We start from the raw sequence: 23421 nt of genomic DNA, 5'->3' as shown, positions 1-23421 counted from the left end.
CCAAGCTCTGTGCCACACCCTTTCCCCAGCCACACTTCATCTCCTCCAGAAAGGCTTCCCCACGTCCTTCTACCCATATGAAGTCTGTCTGAGGCACAGTGTAGACCATCAAGCCACTCGGTTCTCAGCTCAAAGGCGCCTCTGCAAAAATGCCTTTCCTGACGGCCCCGGATGAAGCAGTTCTGTTACTCTCCTGTATTAACTACTAAAATTCGTATTAAATACTAATACTCTTAATAGAAAGAAGCCCTGCAGTTAATACGTGTGTTCCCAATGACATGTATGCTGCACAAGGGAAGAGATTTTATCTGTCCTGTTCACCACGGTGTCCCCAGTGCCTATAACAGGCCTGGACACATAGGAGATACTCACTGAATATCTGTTGGTTGAATGAAAAAGATGCTTCTGGAGTTCGCGTTGTGGCTCAGGGGTAATGAACCCTACTAGCATCCGTGAGGACATGGGTTCTGGCCTCACTCAGTGGGTTAAGGATCTGGCATTGACGTGAGCTGTGGTGTAGGTGGCAGATGTGGCTTGGATCTGGTGTTGCTGTGGCTGTGGCATAGGCCAGCAGCTGCAGCTCCGATTCGACCCCTAACCTGGGAACCTCCACGGGCGGCAGGTGCGGCCCTAAAAAGACAAAAGAAAAAGATGTTTCCCCTGGAAGTTCCTCGTTTGCCCCTGGAAGCAGCTGAGAACAAGTATCCTAAGGGCAAAGCCCACGTCACAGCCTTCAGCTTTTCCTAGTATGTCACATAACACAGGATATAAGTAAATCCTGAGACCCATGCTTATGGAGTAAAACTGTTGGGATGTCCTGCCCATGCCTGTCTTTTCACCCATTTAACCACACTACCCCGACTGACTGGGCTGCCAGGGATGGGGAGACACAGAGTGGACATGGACTTTTTTTAAAAGCCACAGGATGGGAGTTCCCGTCGTGGCATAGTGGAAACGAATCCAACTAGGAACTATGAGGTTGCGGGTTCGATCCCTGGCCTTGCTCAGTGGGTTAAGGATCCGGCGTTGCTGCGAGTCGTGGTGGGTCACGGATCACAGATGCGGCTGGGATCCTGGGTTGCTGTGGCTGTGGCGTAGGCAGGCAGCTGTAGCTCCAATTCGACCCGTAGCCTGGGAACCTCCATATGCCACGGGTGTGGCCCTAAAAAGACAAAAGACAAAAGACAAAAAAAAAAAAAAAAGCCACATGATGGTCTAGCCTCAAACTTTCCAAAGGAGTGACCGGAGGGGAGTGGAGGGGACCCCAGGTGGGAGTGGAGAGTTTGGCAGGTTTTCTGCAGTTTCTGGGTAGTGGAGAGAGTCTTTACAGGGGAGAAGGTACAGCCAGGTCCAAAGAAAAGATGGATCGGGTTACCCGACAGGCAAACGCTGCAGCCCACGTATGTGAGAAAAGAGGCCATCTCGGTCCTGGAGAGGGAGGAGGCATTTGTGGCATTCAAACTGCAAGAGGGTCTGGACACTTGGAGGCTTCCAAGCCAACTATGGTCCGGGGCGTGGGGTGGGGCGGTGGGGTTGGGGGGCAGGGGTGTCTCTGTGTGAATACGAACGTTGAATTATTACTGCGGATCTTGGTGACCTGGCGTGGGAGAGGGAGACGGGGAAGAGAGAGAGGGAGGGAGAGAGCAGAAAGCCTGGGGTCTTCAGGTCTAAAAATAGAAAGAATCAAGTTGAGAGGGGAAAAAAAAAAAAAAAAAAAAAAAGCCCATTTCCTAACCTTAATGCAGTCAGGCAGCGGAATAAACTGCCTGGCGAGGAGGTTGAGTCACTGGCATTAGAGGCATTCAAACTAGGCGAGAGCGGATCCTGGGAGGGGGGGATCAGTACCAGCAAAGCCCGTCCAGGCTGCGGGCTGTGGGGGAGGGGTGGCGGTTCACAGGGATCCGCAAAGAAGCCTTTGGGGCCGGTCAGTCCTGGGGGCTGGGCGGAGGTGGGGGGGTCGCGCCGCCACAACCCACACATACAGCTCACACTCCTGCACCCCGCACTGGCGGGAAATGACCCTGTGCCATCACGTGGGCATCACTGAGGATGAAGGGGCTGTGGCCCTACAGAGGTTTGTATCCTTTCTCCCTCAAGTCACTTCTGGGATCCTGATGCCCCTGCAAAGGGCCAGGACAGATTCAACAACCTTGCAGATTTCCCTTTGTTGGAGAGTTAAAATGATTCTGGCTCAGATCGTCAGTGTCGGAAAGTGAGACACATGAACAAGGGGAGATCTGGACAAGGCTCTTTCCTTCTGCAGAAGGGCGCGGGTGCTCAAAAGGCGCCCTCGAGGAAGCAAAGACCTTCCCTATTGATCCCTAACGCAGGTGATGTACCTGTCCCCTTCCCATGGGTCAGGTCAGGGCGCCCCGTCTTCCTGGTTGGCTTATTTGAAACAAACTGTTGCGGGGAGAAGAGGTACAGAGGAGGGGATTGCAGGAGGGCGACTCAGCCAAAATCGGAGCAAAATAGAGTAACCAAGATTTCCTTTGATAGAAAAGACATATGTTACTTTCCACACCTTCGCACATGCAGGCAAGTACACAGATATGTGTGTAATCTGTGTACTTTCTCTAAAAACATGTTCTCTTTCTTTCTCTCTCTCTCTCTCTCTCCTCCCCCCAACGTGAGCTACTTTCAACAGACTCCTTCGTCCCCCTCCCCTCCGCCCCTGGCCCTGGCCCTCAAATCCTCCCAGATCTCTCTGGGCAAAAAAGTAGGATTTTCTCTCCCTCCAGGGGGTACCTCTGCTACCTGCCTAAGGCCCAGCGATGGCTGCAGAAGTGTCTGTTCCTGCCCTGAGGTCGCAGGGAAAATACCCACTGGTCCAGGGTCCTGCCTCCCTGCCCTCTCGTTTCTCCCTTAGGCAGCAGGGAATTCAAAAGCCTCTTCAGTCTCACTTGAAGGGAAGAAGAAGGAACAAGACCCAAAGGAAAAAGAATGGATGAGGAGGCTGAGAAATTGAAACTGCGCCAGAGGCCCAGGGAGGGACCGGAGAGCAGCCGGCAGGGAATGAACATGGAAAGGCCCCAGCTTAGAAACCAGTGACCACAAATGGCCCTGCAGGGTCCTGGCCGCTCTGCTCATGGCTGGGCTCTGAGCCGAGAGCTTGGCATCTAGCAGGGCTGGCCAGTGGGAAACTGGGGAGGTAGGGGGAGCTAGTCTCCAGCCTCCCCTGGCTTGTTCTGTTTCGCATTGGTTTTTATTGGCTGCACCCACAGCATGCAGAAGTTCCCGGGCCAGGGACTGAACCTGTGCCACAGCAGCAACCCGAGCCACTGCAGTGACAACGCCAAATCCTTAACCCCCTGAGCCGCCGGGGAACTACCCCCCCGGCTTGTTTTCCTCCCCATTTTGAGGCCTTCTCCCAGTGTTCTCTCCCTGGCCCTCCCTGCCACAAAACTCCCCCAGCCCTGTCCCATTTCTGCAGAACCTTGGGCATAGCAAATCATTTGTGTACCTGAGTCACAGCAAAAAGCTGAATTCTCCGAAGCTGTTGTGTGGATGTCTGGTGCTTGTATTTGAGGAGGAAAAGAGAAGGATGGTAGTTTGTGGTCAACTATGTACTGAGAACCTTAAATAAGGATATAGCAGCTGTCTCCACAGTGGGACTTCTCAGAGCCTTTAATATGCTAATGCGTGTTGTAACTATCTAAGACAGGGAGCTAGCATTTCTCAAACTTATCTGGCCACAGAATCTTCTTTTTTTTGGGGGGGGGGTCTTTTTGCCTTTTCTAGGGCCACTCCCGCGGCATATAGAGGTTCCCAGGCTAGAGGTCGAATTGGAGCTGTAGCCGCCAGCCTACACCACAGTCACAGCAACGCGGGATCCGAGCCGCGTCTGCGACCTACACCACAGCTCACGGCAACACCAGATCCTTAACCCACTGAGCAAGGGCAGGGATCAAACCCACAACCTCATGGTTCCTAGTCAGATTCGTTAACCACTGCGCCACAACGGGAACTCCGAGAATCTTTTTTTTTTTTTTCTGCTTTTTTTGTAGAGCAGCTTACAGGACTGGTGTGTTACTGGATGTACTTTCCCTCTCAGATAACATAGCTGTATTTTCAAAATAGTCCTTAATACTTCATATATATAAAATACTTCATACTTAATATACTTAATACCTAAAACGGTGACTGTGACGGGAAAGTAGATGCCCATCCAGTTAGCATGGGCAGTGATGGTTAGACTGCATCAACCATCAAGGAGATATTTTTGGCCAGAGGACCCAGGCAATGTGGCTGTCTCATGTCACACATTATAAGTGCTTGTCACTTACCACGTGGGTTGCTCCTGCCCCATACAGTCTTAAGTACCGAGTATTTATCTGGATGACTCGTATACAGGAAACAGAGGGGAGCCTGTCTCCCCGAGAAATGTCTGTTTCTCATGTTGACACATGTTTAAGAGCTGGTCCTTCCTGAAGCATTTGACATGTGTGATCTTCTCTTACTGATACCACCAGTCCCCCCAAGTCCATCTAAAGCCCCCTGGGCCTGCTGCCTTCAAGAAGGGCTAGATGTTGCCCCCCTCCAAAAAAAAAATAAAACAAAATAAAACAAAACAAACAAAAAAAGACCAAAAAAGGGGAGTTGCCATCGTGGCTTATCAGAAACAAATCTGACTAGGGTCCATGAGGACGAAGGTTCGATCCCTGGCCTTGCTCAGTGGGTTAAGGATCCAGCATTGCCATGAGCTGTGGTATAGGTCACAGATCCAGCTCGGATCCTGCATTACTGTGGCTGTGGCGTAGGCCAGCGGCTACAGCTCTGATTCAGCCCCTAGCCTGGGAACCTCCATATGCTGTGGGTGCGGCCCTAAAAAGACAAAAAACAAAAGCAAAAACAAAAAGGTGAGTTCCCTGGTGGCTCGGTGGGTTAAGGATCCAGTGTTGTTACTGCTGTGGCTCTGGTGGGTGCTGTGGCACAGGTTTGATCCCTGGCCCAGGAACTTCCACATGCCGCAGGTGTGAACAGAATAAAATCCAGCAACAACAAAAAACAAAGGGCTAGCTGTGAGCCCTGATCCTCTCTCTGGGTTTCCTCAGAAATTTTTGTGTGAACGAAGCATTTCTCCACAGTGCACAGAATTGGGGAAACGGGAGCACTCGACAGAACTTGAGGGCTATGCGTGGTCATACTGCCCCTCTGCTAGCCGAACTCAGTGTCCTGACCAGACCGGTCCCCACAAGGAAACGCCACCAGCTCCTGTAGAAAGAACTGAGATACTTTCAGCACGGTGAGCTGAGGGGCGGGCAGCAAGCAGGTCTTTTGCAAAAGGTGACTTTGTCCTGGTTGAGGGTGGGTTATTTGAGAACTAGATGTTTCACTCAGAGAGCTCTCCAAGGGTGAGAACTGTACAGTATCAAGCTGTGCCTAAAAGCACTTGCATCCACTGTGTGCTGGCTAGAGCACCCCGGGAGGGCTGTGCTCAGTTCTGGACCCCTAAGAGGCACCGTTACACACTGGAGTGTGATCAACAATGGTGACCGAGGAATTCCCGTCGTGGCACAGTGGTTGATGAATCCGACTAGGAACCATGAGGTTGTGGGTTCGATCCCTGGCCTTGCTCAGTGGGTTAAGGATCTGGCGTTGCCATGAGCTGTGGTGTAGGTTGCAGATGCGGCTCGGATCCCGCGTTGCTGTGGCTCTGGCGTAGGCCGGTGGCTACAGTTTCGATTGGACCCCTAGCCTGGGAACCTCCATATGCCTTGGGAGCGGCCCTAGAAAAGGCAAAAAGACCAAAAAAAAAAAAAAAAATGGTGACCGAGACACTATAAAGCCAATGGGATAAGGCTTCTTCTACATCCTGGACTAGAGTTTAAACTTATGAACCTGGGGAAAGACATGTAGGCAAGCTTAGCCAAGGTCTCATACAGTTCCAGGAGGTACATGGACCTCTAGGTTAAGAAGCCATATCAAAGAAAGAAATCATAAAGCAAACTGGGTAAACTTGAAAACAATTCCCCCTAAAACCGCATTCCCCAAGGGTTTCTGATCAGCCTCTCTATCCAAAACGTTATTCCCTTTCTTATCCCGCCTCATGACCCTCAGGATTGAAGAGTATCAATGAAAAGCAGGGGTTGACACCAAGCAGGACCCTGTGGGATCCTTCCAGATACAAAAGCCATTCTGTGTCCCCCGTTTCTTGTTAGAAAAAGGTTTAGCCTCCTAGGCCTTCCCTGAGCTCCAAAGAGCAGGCTCAGGCAGTTACTAATTAGGGAACTGAGAGAGAATGCAGATACAAAGGAAAATCAGTTATGCAAGAAAAGTAATGATAATAGTTCGGCTATAAAACAGAATCCTAGTTATTCCTCGAGAAATATACAAAACGATCTGAGACATATTTTTGAGTTGTTCTGCAGAAACCAAGACACCCCTCCACCTCCCCAGCACCCTACCCCTGCTCCAGGATGGTGACTACGTGCTGACCACAGACTGCTTGGAATCAGAAGGCTAATGGTTAAAATTCTTGAACCACCACACCACCAATGAATCAGAAGAAAGCCATGCACCCTGCAGCCCTCACCCCCAAGTCCCAGTGCCTTTAAAATCCCTTTCCTGATGTCATCAGAGAGTATGAGTATCATCAGCATGAGCTGCCCGTTCTCCTTCTTTGGCACCTGTATATAAACACTATACTTTCCTTCACCACAACCAAGTATCTGTAGATTGGCTTTGCTGCCAGGCAGGTGAGCCACACTCAAGTTCTGATAAGTAACAGATTTAACCAAAAAAGTCAAATAAAATGAAAGTCAGAAGACAAACAGACCTGAGGAACCGGGACTGCTATATTCAGATATCTTAAAGGGGCTGCTGGGAGGAAGAAGGAAAGAAATCACTGAAGGACTTTCAGCTCAGTATCAAAAAATGTTCTAATTAGACTTATTCACCAAAGGAATGGGCTACCTTAGGAAGCAGTGGATACTCTTGTTGATGAAAGTGAAAAATGTGGAAGTTTCCGTGTAGCATAGCAGGTTAAGGATCTGGTGTTGCCACGGTGTGCTGCAGGTTGGATCCCCGGCCCAGGAACTTAGACATGCTGTGGGTATTTGACCAAAAAAAAAGGAAACAAAAAAGAAAAATGTGAACAGGAGACTGAACTAGATGATCTTTCAGGATCATCTTCCCAACTTCACATTTCCTCCCACCATGTGTTTCTGTCACTAAGAACCCTCCTAGTTTATCACAGACCAGAATCTTGCTGACCAACTAACCCCAAAAGGCAAGAGCAGGTGGGAGGTGGCTCAAGCTCTGAAATGACTGTCTCTCTCCATCCTCCCCTTCCACCTGAAGTCCAGTCTCTTACTAGCCCCCGTACTGGGACTCTCTGGGATGGCTCAGTGCCAGCTAGTTGATCTGATAAACTAATCTGTGCTAATGGGATCATGAATGCTAATGAATTAATGTGTTACCTTCCCAAGTGACATATTTGCATTTTAACAGAGGTCTTCAGGAGATAATGCCTTAACTCAAAGGAGTGATTAATGTTGAAATTTCCCCTGTTTGGCAGTCTAGTAAAGGAGAGATTTTTGGAAAGGGAACTTTGTTTCCACCCTTCCCATCCTACCATCTGCTAGAAAAGGAAAAAGCAAGGCCCTGCCCTTAAGGGGTTTACAGTTGATAAAGCTGGGGAATTACAATGGCTGACATTTATTGAGCCTCCACCAAAGTGTCAGGCCCTGTGCTAAGTGCTATGTAAATATTATCTTTGAATCCTCACAACAACAGCTCTCTGATGTAAGCACAACATTTTGCAGAGAGTGGGGCTAGGCCTCCGAGAGGTGAAGTAACTTAGTACCATATTTCATTGACTCTAGATATTCGAAGCAACATTTTCCTAGGTTTCCCTGAGGAATTAAAAGGGCCGGCTCCCAAGGAGATACACTGCCTAAAGCTGTTCACGAAACCCAGAAGGGAACTAGCTGGGGGCAACACCTTGATATAATAATATAATAGCAAGCACACAACAGTTTAATGCAAAATGATGCCACAAGGACTGAGAAGGTCACGCACTGGGTCTGAGGTCAGTGGTGGCATGTGCTGATGGTGTCATGAACCTCGGTGGGGGAGAGATACAGGGCGCAGGATTCCAAGCAGAGGGGCTAGGTTAGGCAGGGCTTGGGGCTGTTTTCAGGGGTGGGTGGTAGGTAGCAAAGAGCCTCCTGGCGGCCATCCTTATACTTGGGAAGCTAGTTTTTGAGGGTGTGGCATACTGGTTGGCTGGCTGGCTTGGCTCAAGTGCAGGGGTTAATTCTGGAAACCATGAGAGATACCTTAGCGAGATGGGGAGAGACAAGAAAGTGAACTTGGCAGATGGTCTTCAGAGGCCAGGATGTGTGAGTTCAATTTGATACGGTAGACCAAGTGGGCAATTACTAATTCCTGCAAGCGAATGCCGACAACTTAGGGAAAGCTCATTCTGGCCCCCAAAACGAATGAATGTTCTCACCTCAAAGTCAGGGGCTTCCTGAAGGAGGAACAGAGAGCAATCAGCAGGGGGGTTGGGTCATGAGAGGCAGCCAAGTTCCAAGGTGCTAGGAACCTTGACCTCCCAGTGCTCTCTGGATGTGCAGCCCCCTCTCTTGGGCTGTTTTCCTTCCCTGGAAGAGGAAGCAACAGCACCACGGCCACCAAGGTCTGTGCCACCCTCCCCTCAGCAATGGGTGGGAGTGGAGGTGGGTTTACAGACTGGATGATTGATGTATGGCTCATCTCCCCTCCATCCGCTCACTAGAGTTTGTCGAGCCCTTACAATGTGCCTGTGTGTCCAGCACTACTCTGCATGGTACATGGATCAAAGAGGCCCCTGAAGAGCTCACTTCCTAGCTCAGGGGAAAGGTGAACACACCGGAAGTCGAAGCAGTAAGAGATGATGCAGTCAAGTGCTAAATGGTGGAAGAAAAATCATCTGGATGCCAAAATGGAAGAGGGGGAACTGTGGGTGACAATTTCTCTTCCTGTATTTTTCTATATTCTCAAAGTTTTCCACTATGTATAGGTAGGACATTTTTTTTTTCTTTTGTGGCCATACCCACGGCATGTGGAAGTTCCCAGGCCAGGGATGGAAGCCATGCCGCCACAGAGACAATGCTGGGTCCTTAACCCACTGCACCACAGGGGGAACTCCTAGGTGTGACTTTTATCATCAGGGAAAATTTAGAATGAAAAAAAAGGAGGGCAGCCAATGAGGGCTAGGATGATGATCAGGGGAGGCTTCGGAACAGAGGTTGGCCTTGAGCTTGTCAGAGGATGCCACGGACAGATCTGCAGAAGGGGAGAAGAAGGTGGGGCCCCGCAGGCTGGGGGAACAGCAGGAAGATGAGTACACAGAGAGGAGTGAGCTGTGAGTAGGGTACCGCAGGGCATGGAGAGTAAGGAGACTAGTGGAGCTTCGGGGTCTGGAAGAAGTAGGTCAGAGAAAATATATATTTCTATGGTGGAGCTCAGCTGTTGCGGAAGGCAGGCCTTGGCTACCAGGGCGCGGAGTTTCTACGTGACATCGTAAGCAAAAGGAACTATTATAGGCTCTTGAGCAGGGAAGTGACATGATGAAAGATGTTTTAAGGAGATTCCTTTGGCAGCAGCGTTGAAGGATCACTTGGTGGGAGGGGGGGTGGCAGCAGGCTGAGACCAGTCAGGAGGCGGCTGCAGTAATCCAGGCGTGAGGTAACGAGTGTGGGCTGGGATGGCAGCAGTGGGAATGGTCAAGAAGCCATGGACTCGTGAAGCACTTGTGAGAGATGAACTGCCAAGATGCGATGATGACCGATGGGGGCGTGGGGGGGGGGCGTGCAGCTGATTCCAAGGCTCAGCTCTTGGCTGCTGAATGCGTGAGGGCGTCACTAACAGGCGGAGATCCGGGGAAGGGCTCAGGGCTGGGGATCAGCGTGGAGGGACAGGCTGGAGAGGAGATCCCGAGTTTGGCTTTAGCGGTGATGAATCGAAAGTGATGGTAAACGCCAAAGAGAAAATGTCCTTAAAGTCATAATGAAATGGAACTGGAGCTTAGGTTAAAGGCCAGGCTTTATCGTTTCCTGCCATCACCCAGAATTCCAAAGCAGGACAAGCTGTATTTAGACTGAGTGTGGAAACCACTAGAGTGAAGGGGGTGGGGGGTGGGGAGAAAGACCCAACAGCCAATTCTGATTTGGACTTTGCAGGTGACAGACACTAAACTGTATGGCAACAGCAGGCTGCTGGATCTGTTTAATAACCCCCCCTTCTCTGTCAGTGAGTGATTTCTGTACATATTAGAAAGATTACAGCCTGACTCTAGGTGATGAGATGAATATGGAACAACACTTGCTTTATTAATCATATCTGCATTCTCTGTGATTTCACCGATGGTGGCAACAGAGCCAGTGCGACACACAGGGCCCTCGCCAGCCCTGTGAGTGGGCTGGTTTTCAGAGTTGCGGGCCACAAACGCAAAGCAAGATCCAGACTTCTGGCCATCTTGCTATAGAATCGGAGGCAAGTCCCATTAAAAAATAATCTGGATACCTCAGTGTCCCCCTGTGTCAACTGGCAATTCATCTGTAAGTGACTCATTTGGGTCTGGGGTTGAAGTGGAAGAGAGAGAAGGATTAGTGAAGGGAAAATGTATAGATGAAAGACAAAATCTGGGAGAGAACAGAGAGGGCTGAGTGCAGCAAGATCTCCAACAGGAACGGTCTTAACACTTACCTGGTTGACTCCTAAGCCAGTTGTCCCCGCCGTGCCCTCGTCTCTTCGGCTTTCAACGGACTTTTGCACGTAAGGGGCGTAAATGGGACAACCGCCCTCGTCACGACTCGCACTCCCTCCACCCAACCCCCCACCTTCCATGAACATCTCCTACCCAGGACACCTGTCCACTTCTCAGCCACCCTCCTCGACACCATCCCCGCCCCCCGCAAACCAGCAACTGGAAGACTGATCAGAAATCAGAACAGAAAATCTCCAGCAGAGAAATGCTGGAGACCGCTGGTCGACAGACTCTGCAGTGTGTGTGTGTGTGCGTGTGCGCGCGTGCACTCGCTCACGTGTGTTCAACCACCAGTCTAGCCATCTGTTCCTCTGTTTTCCCAGTGGGTTCGGATCAGAGCAAAGAGAGGCCTCTTTGGGTGGTCCTGCCCCCAGAGCTGAGTTCCCCTGGCAGTTAGGAGCCCACAGCCTGGGGAGACTTACTCTCCACTCATTCATCGATAGAAGGCACCCTTGCCTTCCATACGAAGAAGCAGGCAGAGGCAGGGGGCTAAAACCTCGCACATATGCCTTTACCTGTATGTTCTCTATTCCCCTCCAACCCGGGGATGGGAGACTTGGCCCAGCCACCTGCCCACGGATGAAATTCGCTGGGCAGGGAGCAGAGAGCCGGTGGCGAAGCAAATGAGCAGGCGGGGGCCTCTACCATCACCCTCCCACCCACCTGTGGGCCCCTCGCTTATTTCTCTCATACCAGCTGGAACAACAGGGCTCCAGCTGGCAATAAAGTGCTGTGGTAGCGCTCGCCATGCCCTGGCACAGGTGCGACCTCCACAGGGATGATCCCAAAGGCTGAGAGGAGGTTTCAAACTGATTCTACCGGGGCGGTTGGAAGGTGTCTCCGCTCTCACAGGTCTCGGGAGCTTGAAATGGACAGCCTCTGCCTCCAGCCTCCCTGTTGGGGGAAGAGGGGGTAGGACTCAACCCTGCAGCTCGGCTGTCATCACCACTGGATTCTGTGGCCAGACTCCCCACTACTCACTCCTACAGGCCCTGGCCTGGAAGGCCTGGGTGCAAATCGACTTTATGCAGGATACCCATTGCTGTCTTAGTGCCAGTGACATTCTGCCCTGGTGAAGGCTCTGAGCCATGGGGGAGGGGGGGCAAAAACAACACGTAAGTTTTGAGGCTAAGAGGAGGGGGTGTGGATGAGACGGAAACAAGTCTAGAGCGTGTACTTGGTTTATCAGTCACACGATGCCTTCAATGCCTTTTGTTGTTTTGTTGTTCTGTTTTTTTAGGGCTGCACCCTTGGCATATGGAAGTACCCAGGCTAGGGGTCGAATCGGAGCCATTGCCGCTGGCCTACACCACAGCCACAGCAACGCGTGATCCAAGCCACGTCTACGACCAACACCACAGCGCACGGCAACGCCGGATCCTTAACCCACTGAGCGAGGCCAGGGATCGAACCCCCATCCTCCTGGATACCAGTTGGGTTCGTTACTGCTGAATCACAACGGGAACGTCCTTCAGCGCCTTTTGGATCAAAACCTTCTCTCTGCCCACTGCCACCACCATACTTCCCTCTCACTGGGATGGCTATGGTACTTTACAAGCTGGTCCCAATCCCTGCTTCTTCCAGTCAAGTCTGCTTCCTGATGGCAGGGCTAACCATCCTAAAACACTTTGCGTTAACTGGCCAATAGCCTTCCAGGGCCTCCTCAAGTTCAAATTCCTCATGCTGACATCAGAGGTGCCCCCCACTCCAGGTATCCCTTCCCCCATAAGTCATTTTTTTCCCCCACGGCACCTCCACGCCCACCCTCTCCCCTCTAGTCCGACCTCCTTCTCACTCTTCCTTGACCACACCATGACCAATCTCCACCTCTGGCCTTGTCCCTAACCCTGCCTCCCCCCTTGGACGCCTGCTCTTTTTCAAGCCAACCGTCTCCATCTCACACATGATTCCCAACTGAACTCAAGTTCATCCTCCTCCGGGAAGCCTTCTTCCTCCGCTCCAGCCCACACGGCTCACTCCCTTTGCGCCCCGAACCCCCTGTGGTGCTGTTTAGAGCATGGAACGTGGCATGTAATCGTTTCCCAACTTGTGTTATTCTTAGTGGCTTCACATGAATAAGTATCTGTTTTCTGCTACATTATGAATTTCTAAAGAACAGGCCCCTAGCTCTCTCCTTCTCACCATAACATTGGCATTGGGCTAGAAGCCAGGAGTGCTTGAGAGACTCCTGTTGCACCTCGCCTTAACTCCGAAAAAAAGGACGGATGAGATGAATGAAGGCCCTCTGAGGATCTGCTCTGTCTGGACCCCCCACTTTCTCAAAAGATGTTCCAGGCAGTTGAGGAGTTGAGGCCCAGAGAGGTCTCACCAGCCAATCGGCTGGTGGGTCTCTAGTTTTCAGTACACTCCCACCTCCTAAGGCTTTCGGAGCGATCAATAATGCTGCTTAAGTGATCAATCTGAGACACAATGGGCTGCAGGGGCCAGTGGGTGATTAACTGGAGAGAATAAATGTAGGCTGGAAGAGGCAGAGCAGGGATGGAGGAGCCGAAGAGAAAGCTGGAAGAAGGATGAGCTGGGGGAAGGTGGAAGGAGAGCTTTTATGAATGAGCCTCCGAGCGGGTGGAGCTGAGAGTCCTTCTCAGCTGATCCGATTCAACAGTGGAGGCATGTCTTTCTTGAGGCTGGGGGCTTCCTGAGAGTCCAGTGAATCTGTCAGGGCTGCTGGGTGATCTCTAACTTTGGCAGAATCACTGCTGTCATTGTCCACTGAGGGCCAAAGAGGCTGCAGGTTCCATATTGGATGGGGAAGTGGGTGTGGGATGGAGACGGCAGGGGAGCCTATGGAAGGAGGTGGGTCTTGAGCCACGCTCACCAGCTGAGTCTACAGAAATCCCAAGCCCTGGCATCCTTCAGGCCTTCGCCCAAAACTGGTGACTCTGACATCCATGGTCATATGGGACAATCAGCTAATCTGCCAGGGTGATGCCAGCATTACCTTCTCTCTGTCATTTGGTACCCATACTACTCCTCCTCTCGAGACTGGAAATTTAATTATTTGGCAGTTAACAAAAAAATGAGGAATCCCTTTCCTTTTTTTTTTTTTTTCTTTTTCTTTTTCTTTTTCCTGGAGGGCCCACATTTCTAGCTCTACCACTAATCAAAGTTTTTCTGGGCAAGATAGTGTTATCAAGAAAAAACAGAGCAGATGGCTTATTACTGTGAGAAAAGTTCCTCTTTTCATCGAACCATAATTCCTGCTGCTCTCATTAAAAACCGATCCTTCAGATATGATATGACGGTATTATTACTCTCCCCATCATGCAGGCTCAGCGTCTCGGCATCATCTTTGACTCGTCTTCCTTCCTTATCCCACTCATCCAATTGGTAGGTAAGTCACGTTTCTTCTACCTCCGAAATCCGGCCATCCACCTCCTTTCTAGCCCCAGCCAGCTACTCGAACAGCCCCCTAACTGCCTGTAAATGCCTCCATGCGGGCCCCCTTTTAATCACTCTGCCAAAGGGGAGGAGAAAAAGGAGAAAAAAAAAAGAAAAGCCTGAAGCAGACCAAGCCGAGAGAAAACTTCCACTTTTGAGAGATACAGGAGATAGTGGAACAAGCTAAATGACAGTAAGGAAAAGCGAACAGGCCAGAATGTGAGGCGGCGGACAGAACAACTGACATGACTTCTCTAACCAGTTAGGGAGAGGGGACTGTCGAAAGGGCCGTAAAAGACACAACGACAAAATGTAGTGGGCAGAGCTCTTTGGGACCTGGATTCTAACAAGCCAGCTGTAGAACATGTTTTGAGACACTTGAGGACATTTGCGTGTAGACCGGGTAAGGGATAACACAAAAGCATCATGGTTACTTTTGTTAGGTATGTTAATGGGACTGTGGTTATATGAGAAAATGTCTGTGTTTTTCCAAACATGCAAAGAGAGGTACTAGGAATGAAAGGACACGAGTGATGTTTAAAATTTATTTTAAAATACTTTAGCAAAGGGGGAAAAAAAAAAAGATGCATGAAGCAAATACAGCCATGGCCTGATAATTACTTGATGTGGACAAACAGGTATATGGAGTTACTATACTGATATAGCTATTTGGGGCGAGAAATGTTCTCTTTTTTTTGTCTTTTGTCTTTTGAGGGCCACACTCGTGGCATATGGAGGTTCCCAGGCTAGGGGTCCAATCAGAGCCTCAGCTGCCAGCCTACGCCAGAGCCACAGCAACGCCAGATCCGAGCCCCATCTGCGACCTACACCACAGCTCACGGCAACATCGGATCCTTAACCCACGGAGTGAGGCCAGGGATCGAACCCGCAACCTCAAGGTTTCTAGTCAGATTCATTTCCGCTGCACCACGTCGGGAACTCCAAGAAATGTTCTTAATAAAGAACTAAAACAGGAGTTCCCGTCGTGGTGCAGTGGAAATGAGTCCGATTAGGGACCACGAGGTTGCGGGTTCGATCCCTGGCCTCGCTCCGTGGGTTAAGGATCCGATGTTGCCGTGAGCTGTGGTGTAGGTCGCAGATGGGGCTCGGATCTGGCGTTGCTGTGGCTCTGGCGTAGGCTGGCGGCAGCCGCTCCGACTGGACCCCTAACCTGGGTGCGGCCCTAAAAAGACATAAATAAATAAATAAATAAATAAATAAATAAAACAATAGCCATTCGCTGTACCTCAGACTCCCTTAGCTTTATCTTCCACTCCTACCTCCTATCTGACAGCTGCCCTAAGTCCTTATTCAAGTGATGCCTGTCTGAACTTCATCCCTTCACTTAGTTACTCACTAATTCATTTGTTTACTCAGTAAGTATCTAGCAAGGACCTCTTATATGCACTAGGCCCTATGAATGCAGATGACTGACATTGAGGAAGACAAGGGGCCCCTTTCTAGCAACTAGCACGGCACCCTGCACATAAATGGTGCTCAGTAAACATTTATGGGACTGATGCGCTGGAGGAGATGAGATAGATCTCTGTCTACTATGAACTAGTATTCAATCCAACCCAAGAAATGCTGATTGAACACCTACTACGTGTAAGGCATTGTGTGTGTATTACGGAGGTTTAAAAAAAAAGGAGTTCCCATCGTGGCTCAGCAGAAACGAATCCGACTAGCATCCATGAGGATGCAGGTTCGATCCCTGGCCTCGCTCAGTGAGTTAATCTGGCATTGCCGTGAGCTGTGGTGTAGGTTGCAGACACGGCTCGGATCCTGTGTTGCTGTGGCCGTGGTATAGGCCGGCAGCTACAGCTCCAATTCGACCCGTAGCCTGGGAACCTCCATATGCTGCAGGTGTGGCCCTCAAAAGAAAAAAAACGGGATGAAAAACATCAGGGTCTTTCCTTCATGGAATTTACCATGTAGATAAGACAGACACATATAAGAAGTTATATTGTGACTGGGGCTCCTTGCTGTACAGTAGACAATTGACAGAACACTGTAAACCAGCGATCATGGAAAAAATAAAAATCATTAAAAAAAAGAAATTATATTGGCTATTCATCTATTTTATACAGTAGTGTGTATATGCTATCCCCACTCTCCCAATAACGATGGACCTACCGTAGAGCACAGGAAAATCTACTCAATAGCTTGCAATAACCCAAATGGGAAAATAGAATGGATATATTCATACGTATGACAGATGCACTTTGCTGTACACCTGAAACGAATACAACATTGCAAGTCAACTATATTTCAGTAAAACTAAAGAAAAAAGAAAATAAGTGTATCAGATGAGAAAAAAGAAGTTATATGGGCATATGAAGAATATATGCATTAATGATTCAAGCAATAATAATAATAACAATAATGCGGTATATCAGTGACGTACTCATCAAATTTTATTTTATTTATTTATTTATATTATTTTGTCTTTTTGCCTTTTCTAGAGCCTCTCCCACGGCATATGGAGGTTCCCAGGCTAGGGGTCAAAACAGAGCTGTGGCCGCCGGCCTACGCCACAGCCACAGCAACATGGGATCCGAGCCCGTGTCTGCGACCTACACCACAGCTCACAGCAATGCTGGATCCTGAACCCACTGAGTGAGGCCAGGGATCGAACCCACAACCTCATGGTTCCTAGTCAGACTCGTTTCTGCTGCACCACAGTGGGAACTCCCTTACCAAATTTTAGAGACAGGAAGTGCAGGAGTTCTGAGCAGGGAGAGGAGGGGAGAGAGAGAGAGAGAGAGAGAGAGAGAGAAAGAGAGAGAGATGCCTTCATTCTAAAAGGATCAGAGAAGGCTTCACAGGGGAGGTGAATTTGAATGCGTGTTGAAGGTTGAGTAAAGAGGTATTGGATAGGAGCAGAGGACCGAGAGGAGAGTGTGCTCCTGGTGAATGGGTGGCATGAACAAGAGCACAGATGCGATAAAACATGTGCACAATGCATGTTCAAGCAACCCCGAGGAAAGAAATTTGGCTGGAGTACAGGGCTGACCTAGGGCTGTGTTTCTTAAGTACACCAAGAACCTCAGCATCCCTTTGAAACGGGGCAGGACCCCGTGGGGCCCTCTGGGATACAGAAGCCATTCTGTGACCCAGTTTCTTCTTTGTGGGATAAAGGCTTCGGGCCCCCTAGACCTCCCAGGGTTCCAAAGGGCAGATTCAAACAGTTGCTAATCAGGGAAGGGGGTGTGGGTGGGAGGAATATGCAGAAACTAAAGAGGAGCAAACAAGAAACAATAGGGCAGCCTGGGGGCAGAGTCCTAAGATATACATAACAATACCTTTGAGCTCTGCGGCAGTAACTGAGGCCCCCCAGACCCAGGCAGAAGAGGGTAACTTCAGGTTGAGCACCGCCCTCTTACCTCACCACCTGCCAATCAGAAGAAAGGCTCGCACCCGGCAGCCCTCACCCCAAATTTGGTCTATAAAATGTCTCCCCCGAAATCACAGGGGAGGTCGGTGTTTTTGAGCACAAGCCATCCATTCTTTGTTGCTTGGCCCTGCAACAAACCTTTCTCTGCTCCAGACTCCAAGGTTTCGGTGTATCTGGCCTCACTGTGCGTTGGGCGCATGAATGAACTTCTGTGACAACTTGGGGGAGTTTGTTCATCTAATGCATATCCCGCTCTAGACCCACTGAAACAAAGGCTCAGATGGTGGGACCCAGGAATCTGCATTTTAACCATTGCCCCCCCCGCCCGCCACGTGATTTTGAGACATAATAAAATTTGAGGATCCATGACGTGGGCAAGGTAAGAAATAAGGTTGGAAGAAAACACGGCGTTAAGCCCACTCAATGAGAGCCTTGAACGCCAGGCTTAGGAAGTTGAAATTTATCCCCCAGGTATCACTCCCTCGAAGATGCTGATCATACGCATCATGAATAAAGGATATTGAGGAATATTGATCTGGGCAGGTGTGTGTCTTACGGACCAGAAAGGATAGACACTCAGGGCAGTGTAGACATGAGGTGGTGGCAGGGTCAGGGTGGACCAGGGTAGAGTCAGAGATGGTTCTGAGGTTTCTAGTCTGGGAGACTCGAAAGATTGTGTACCAGAGAGGTCAGGAGAGCCAGGCATCTTCGGGACAAACTGAGATGAGTTCCTGAATGTTGAGTCTGACATGCCGGCAGGCTCTCTAAGGGGAGATGGTCCGTAAGAAGGTGGAAATAGAGGGAGGGGTTAGGTTGGGCTGGAGAAGTGGGGATGGCCTGGGAAGGGATGAGAGGCGAAGCCATGAGTGGGGACAGAAGATCTGAGGGGCAGGAGAAATTCCTCGTGAAACAGAAAAAAAAGGAGGCGTCGCTGAGGTGGAAGGAGACCCGAAGAGGGCGGCCAGGCAAAGAGCCTCTTCAAAAAGCTAGGGATGGCTAGCAGGGTAGGGTGGCTAATGCCGAAGTAAAGCTGAGGCTCAGAAAAGGTCACCAGCTAGGGCACGCATACAGAAAAACCTGGTTGCCTCCTGTTTATCAATGCAAACACAAGCCGGCAGCTGGCTCCTGGCTCCGTGGTGGAACAGGCAGCAGCCCCCTCTCTCGCCTCCCCCTGCCCCCGTGTGGCACTCACACTCCAGATTTCCAAGCTCGTTTTTCTTTTTTTCTAACTGCCCAGGGGAATAGGCGCGAGCGTGCCACCGGGCTGTTAACGTTCGGGTGTGAGGGTGGTGCCCCAGGAAAGGGGGCGCTGCCCGTTGCGGGTGGGAAATAATACAGGACCCCCAAGATCCCTACTCTCTCCTCCCCAGCTCAGCTGAGGGGGCACTGGAAAGGAGGGAAGATGCTGCGTTTCCCTCCGCTGGCTCCCTCCCCTCCGCCCCAGCCCTCAGATTTCTCAGCAGGACTGCAAGGTCCGGCCCATTTTGAGAGTCCTTCCTTTTGGCTGATGATAATGCAAGAGAATGTTTTCCTTTTTGGATTTATGGCAAGAAGGAAAACAGAAGTCCTTGAGAGAAGAGCCAGAACAGAGTTTTCTGCTGCGAATGCTAATAGCCTTAAGGCTGGACCACGGATGAAGCTATCTTGGGTGTGGCCTCCTCCCAGGGCCTGTCTGAGCTAAGGGGCTTCACCCAATATCAAAGGGGACACTTCCAGCCCCCGCAGAAGTGATCGCTAGGGCTTCTTTGAAGCCATGAATCCCCAGAAGCCGAGCCTGTCAGCGTGCAACTTATTTCCCATAATTTGCTCCAGGTGCGTGTTATATATGTGCTTGTGTGTGCATGTGTACACAAGCGTGCTTGTGTGTCCCTGTTGGTACTGTATGCAATGTGTGTGTGTGTGTGTGTGTGTGTTGTGGCTTCATCGAGCCTAAAGGCTCCAAAAGGACAGGGATCCTTCTTCCATTGGGGGTGCTGCCCTCTCAGGGTGCCTCATCCCGTGCTGGCTGTGGCGCCAGATCATTTCTGCAGGGTGGGGGGAGGGGTGGGTACAGAGCCCTTCCACCTTCCAGCATCCAGCGGTGCTCCCTCCAAGGCCTGGGGGGGGGGACTACTGCAGTGGGGCGGTGCCAAACCAAGGCCTCTCCTCTGCCCATGCCCCCCCCCATCCCATACCCCTCCAGCCTTGCCCAGTTTGCGGCTGTTATCAGCAATCCCAGGGCTTTCCCGTAGCACTTTTTCAACCCACGACTGCTCCCAGAGGACCTCATCGGTGCCAAAATCCCCTGATCAGGCTACACAGCTCACTTCCCAAGAGGCCGGGACTGTGCCCTTCACCAGAGAGAGAGGTCTCATACTCATTTAACATGGGGCCTGCAGCCCACTAGGACTCCCCGGCCCCCTCACCCAGCGAGGCAGCAGCTCCACTGCATTCTCCGAAGCCACAGCGCCAAGAGCATCACTAGCTGGTGTTTGGGGGGGGGCACCTGCTGGCTTCAGGCAGCTCACCTAGCCAGTCTGCAGGGGTGCCTCAGAGCTGGGAAGATGCTGAGGGTCAGGAACCTGGGGCACCTACCCCCCCCACCCCAACTCCGGCCGGGCCATCGGCTCACACTTGTAAGGCAGTGGTGGTGGTGGGTGCTGGTAGGAGAGAGGAGAGGATCTCTGCTCACAGCAAGAAGTGTTGCTCTCCTGCTAGGGTCTTATCCCCTCCCTTCTCAGAATCCTGCAGTGGCTCCCGATTGCCTCTCACAACCATTTAAGCCTTCTCTCAGGGGGGCCTCTGAGTCCTCCGTAATTACATCCCACCTTCCCACGCCCCTACTCCCCCTCCCACATCACCCATAACTCGGGCCAGACAGAGACAGCCGATGTGATGCCATCGACGGCCATCCAGACGCTCCAGCCTGGGTCCTGCCACAGATGCCCCAAAGCCCCACCAACGGAGCCACTCCTCGGCCTCCTTTGAAAACGCAAACGTGGAGTTCCCGCCGTGGCTCAGTGATGAACGAATCCGACGAGGAACCATGAGGTCGCGGGTTCGATCCCTGGCCTCACTCAGTGGATGAAGGATCCGGCGTTGCCGTGAGCAGTGGTGTAGGTCACAGATGGGATGCAGCTTGGATCCCGAGTTGCTGGGGCTGTGGCGTAGGCTGGCGGCTACAGCTCCGATTGGACCCCTAGCCTGGGAACCTCCATATGCCGCGGGAGCGGCCCTAGAAAAGGCAAAAAGACCAAAAAAAAAAGAAAAAAAAAGAAAACGCAAGCGTTACCTAAATGGTGAAGGCAATAAACCTTCCTCAGCTCTTCACACCTTGGCCAGCCAGGGATTCTGTCTTCATATTTGATGGTGCTGGGAGCAAAGCCCCACCTAAACGTCTAAGGGGATGGGGGAGGGGACCCAGAGACGCCTGGAGTGGCCCAGGGGAGGGGTGCGGGGAAGGGGCTCTGACGTCGAAGCCATCGAAGCCATCGCTGTCACGATTTTACCAAGGGCTACAGTCTGACTAGGAGGCTCCACTTAAACCAGTCATACCCACTGGTGCCCCCCCCGCCATACATTATGTCTTATTTCACCTCAGGGGTACTTTCATGCCACGCTGCTGAGATTGAATTGCTTCTCTCCCATGAATTGGGAAAAAAAAAACCTACGAAATTGGGTAGGAGCTGGCATGTCTGCTTGGGCATGGCCAAGTCTAACCGAGGTCTCTGGGGTGGGGGAGCAGAGCCGAGAGCCTTTTGCTCAGTGGAAATGGAAAAGGCTTCCTGGGAAGCCCCTCTCGGACCCTGGGAAAGTGGGAACTGGGTTCCCCTGGTTTCTCCTGCAGTGAGCAGGAGAGGGAGGGAGGAGCAAGGTCCCCCAGCTGAGGGCCCTGGTGGTGGAATTGCCACAGCACCCCAGGCCCTCTAGGCCAAAATGCGTGTCTTTTACCCCATGACTTCCAGGGGTAAAAAACTCACTTGGGGCTTCTCTCTGAGTCAGCACAGAGTCTCCCACCTTCCACCCCAAGAAGGGCGCCCCCAAGGGAGCCTTGCTCTTATAGCAGTTTCTCCAATGGGCAGGAGTCCAGAGACTGCCCCGCCCTCCGCAAGAGCTGCAGGATGCTGAGACCACCCTGTGGTCTTGAGGGCTCTGCAGCCAGACTAAGATGCCAGGAGGGTGGGGCGGGGGGGGCGGTCTGGCACAATTCAGCTTACACTGTCATCAGGGGCTCTTTGGTGGCAGCTGCAAGGGTGGGGATGCCACCTGCTTCTAACATAAGGTGTCAAGCATCTTGGCCCCTGCAGTGGTTTCAGTGTGTGTGTGGGGGGGGGTGGGGGGTGTACATGAGGGGCCCAGGAGCTCAGGTGTGGACGGGCCGACAAGAGTTGGGAAGGCTTTTGACCAGAATGGAATTCTTAGGGGCCATGGTGGAGGAATCCAAAGTAGCTTGGGGTGGAGGTTAGCTGTTTGTGCGTTGGGGGGGGGGGCAGGTACAGGATCTGCAGTGATGTGCAGTTGTCACGTAGTTTGTCAGGGACACTCTGAGACAACACATTCACTCACATACACATATACACACTCTCCAAGCTCCAAAGCACCAGGCTGGGGAGCAGAGGAGTGTGTGTGGGGGGGGGGGCATGTTTTAGCAGTGCTGGGGAGGGGGTGCATGCAGTTGTGTGTGTATGGGTCAGTGCTGTATTAGCATCCTGGTGGGAGGGGGCAACTGTAGCTGTGTATGTGTGTGTTTCGTCTTTGGATGGGGGTGACTGTGTAAGCTGAGCGCCGGGTATACGGTGCGGCTGTGTGTGCGTGTGTGTGCGTCCGTGTCCGCGTGTGAACATGGCCCCGGGAACCACGCACATGCTTCAGACAGCTGTTTCTGGCAGCCCCGGGGCTCGGGCTTCTCGGGGCACCCCGGCTAAGTGGCCACCTCCCAGCAGCCAGGCCCCGCGTCTCGCCGGCTTTCCCAACTGTGCCCACGGCCCCGGCGCGCACACAAAGGCTCCATAATGAACGCGCTGCACTCTCCTGCGCTCGGCTCCTCAACCCCGCACCCCCGGCGGCCGCGGCGAGCCCGCCAAGCCGGCGACTCACCGGGGCAGTGGGCACGCCACCGGCCGCTCCCCCCGCCCTCCCAAACTCCCGGCCGCCCGACGCTCAGCGCCCGCCGCCCGGACCCCGGCTCCCGGGGGCGCCCAGGCGCCCGTCGTCCCCGAGCCGGCCCGGGGCGGCACGCTCCCGCCGCCACTCACCCCGGCCGGGCTGAGACTGCAGGCGCGCCCCCCTGAAGGCTGCGCGCTTCTTACCTTCCTCCTCCGCCTCCTCTTCCTCCTCCTGCTGTTCGGCGGCGCGGCGGCGCGGCGGCGGCGGCGGCGGCGGCGGCGGGACTAGGGCGCCCGTGTCCCCGAGCCCGGCACGGGCGTGGGGCTCAGTGGCGCCGGGCGGCGGGGCGGGCGAAGGTTGGCGGGGCGGCAGCAGCTGGCCCGGGACGCGGGGAGCTGGCGCGCAGGCGGCGGGCTGCGGGCAAGCTGGCAGCGGCGCGCGCGGGCTCCTCCGGCGGGCTCCATGGCTGCGCCGCGGGCGGCACCATCGCCGTGGCTCGCTCGTCTCTCGCTCGCTCCAGGAGTGCGGCAGGCGGCGAGGTGACGGATGGCGGCGAGGCGGCCGGACGGCCGAGGAGGGGAGGGGAGAGGGGGCGGGGGGAGGGGAGGGGGAGGGGGAGGAAAGAGGGGAGTAGGGAATGAGGGGGCCTCTCCGGCGCCTCCCGACCCTCGAGTGCTGGCGTCGGTTTCCCCGAATGGGAACGCGGCTTAAAGGCACAGCTGCCGGCTCGGGTCACAACTAAAAATAAGCACAAAATTGACAATTGGGGAAAGAATCTCCCAAG

General features: G+C 52.4%; 1 protein-coding gene across 4 annotated transcripts in view; it reads right to left on the bottom strand.

Annotated features, from left to right (window-relative positions):
* The window catches only part of FRMPD3 (FERM and PDZ domain containing 3), a 156370-nt gene extending 133185 nt beyond the window's left edge, over positions 1 to 23185 (bottom strand). For 3 of the 4 annotated variants that reach the window (XM_085008120.1, XM_021080189.2, XM_085008122.1), the window contains exon 1: positions 22841 to 22875. The gene's annotated coding sequence lies outside the window, so the exon portion shown is untranslated. Of the gene's footprint in view, positions 1 to 22840 lie in introns of all 4 variants that reach the window. The other variant, XM_085008121.1, reaches the window with a different exon arrangement.
* Between the last annotated feature and the right edge of the window lie 236 nt (positions 23186 to 23421).

This window comes from Sus scrofa, chromosome X (genome assembly GCF_054392235.1).
Source record: "Sus scrofa isolate SSC_HxYL_T2T_F1_AM1 chromosome X, Sscrofa_HxYL_maternal_Yorkshire_Landrace_v2.0, whole genome shotgun sequence".
Classification (NCBI taxonomy): domain Eukaryota; kingdom Metazoa; phylum Chordata; class Mammalia; order Artiodactyla; family Suidae; genus Sus; species Sus scrofa.
Note: the sequence above shows the minus strand (reverse complement) of the source record. Positions and strands in the feature narration are given on the sequence as shown.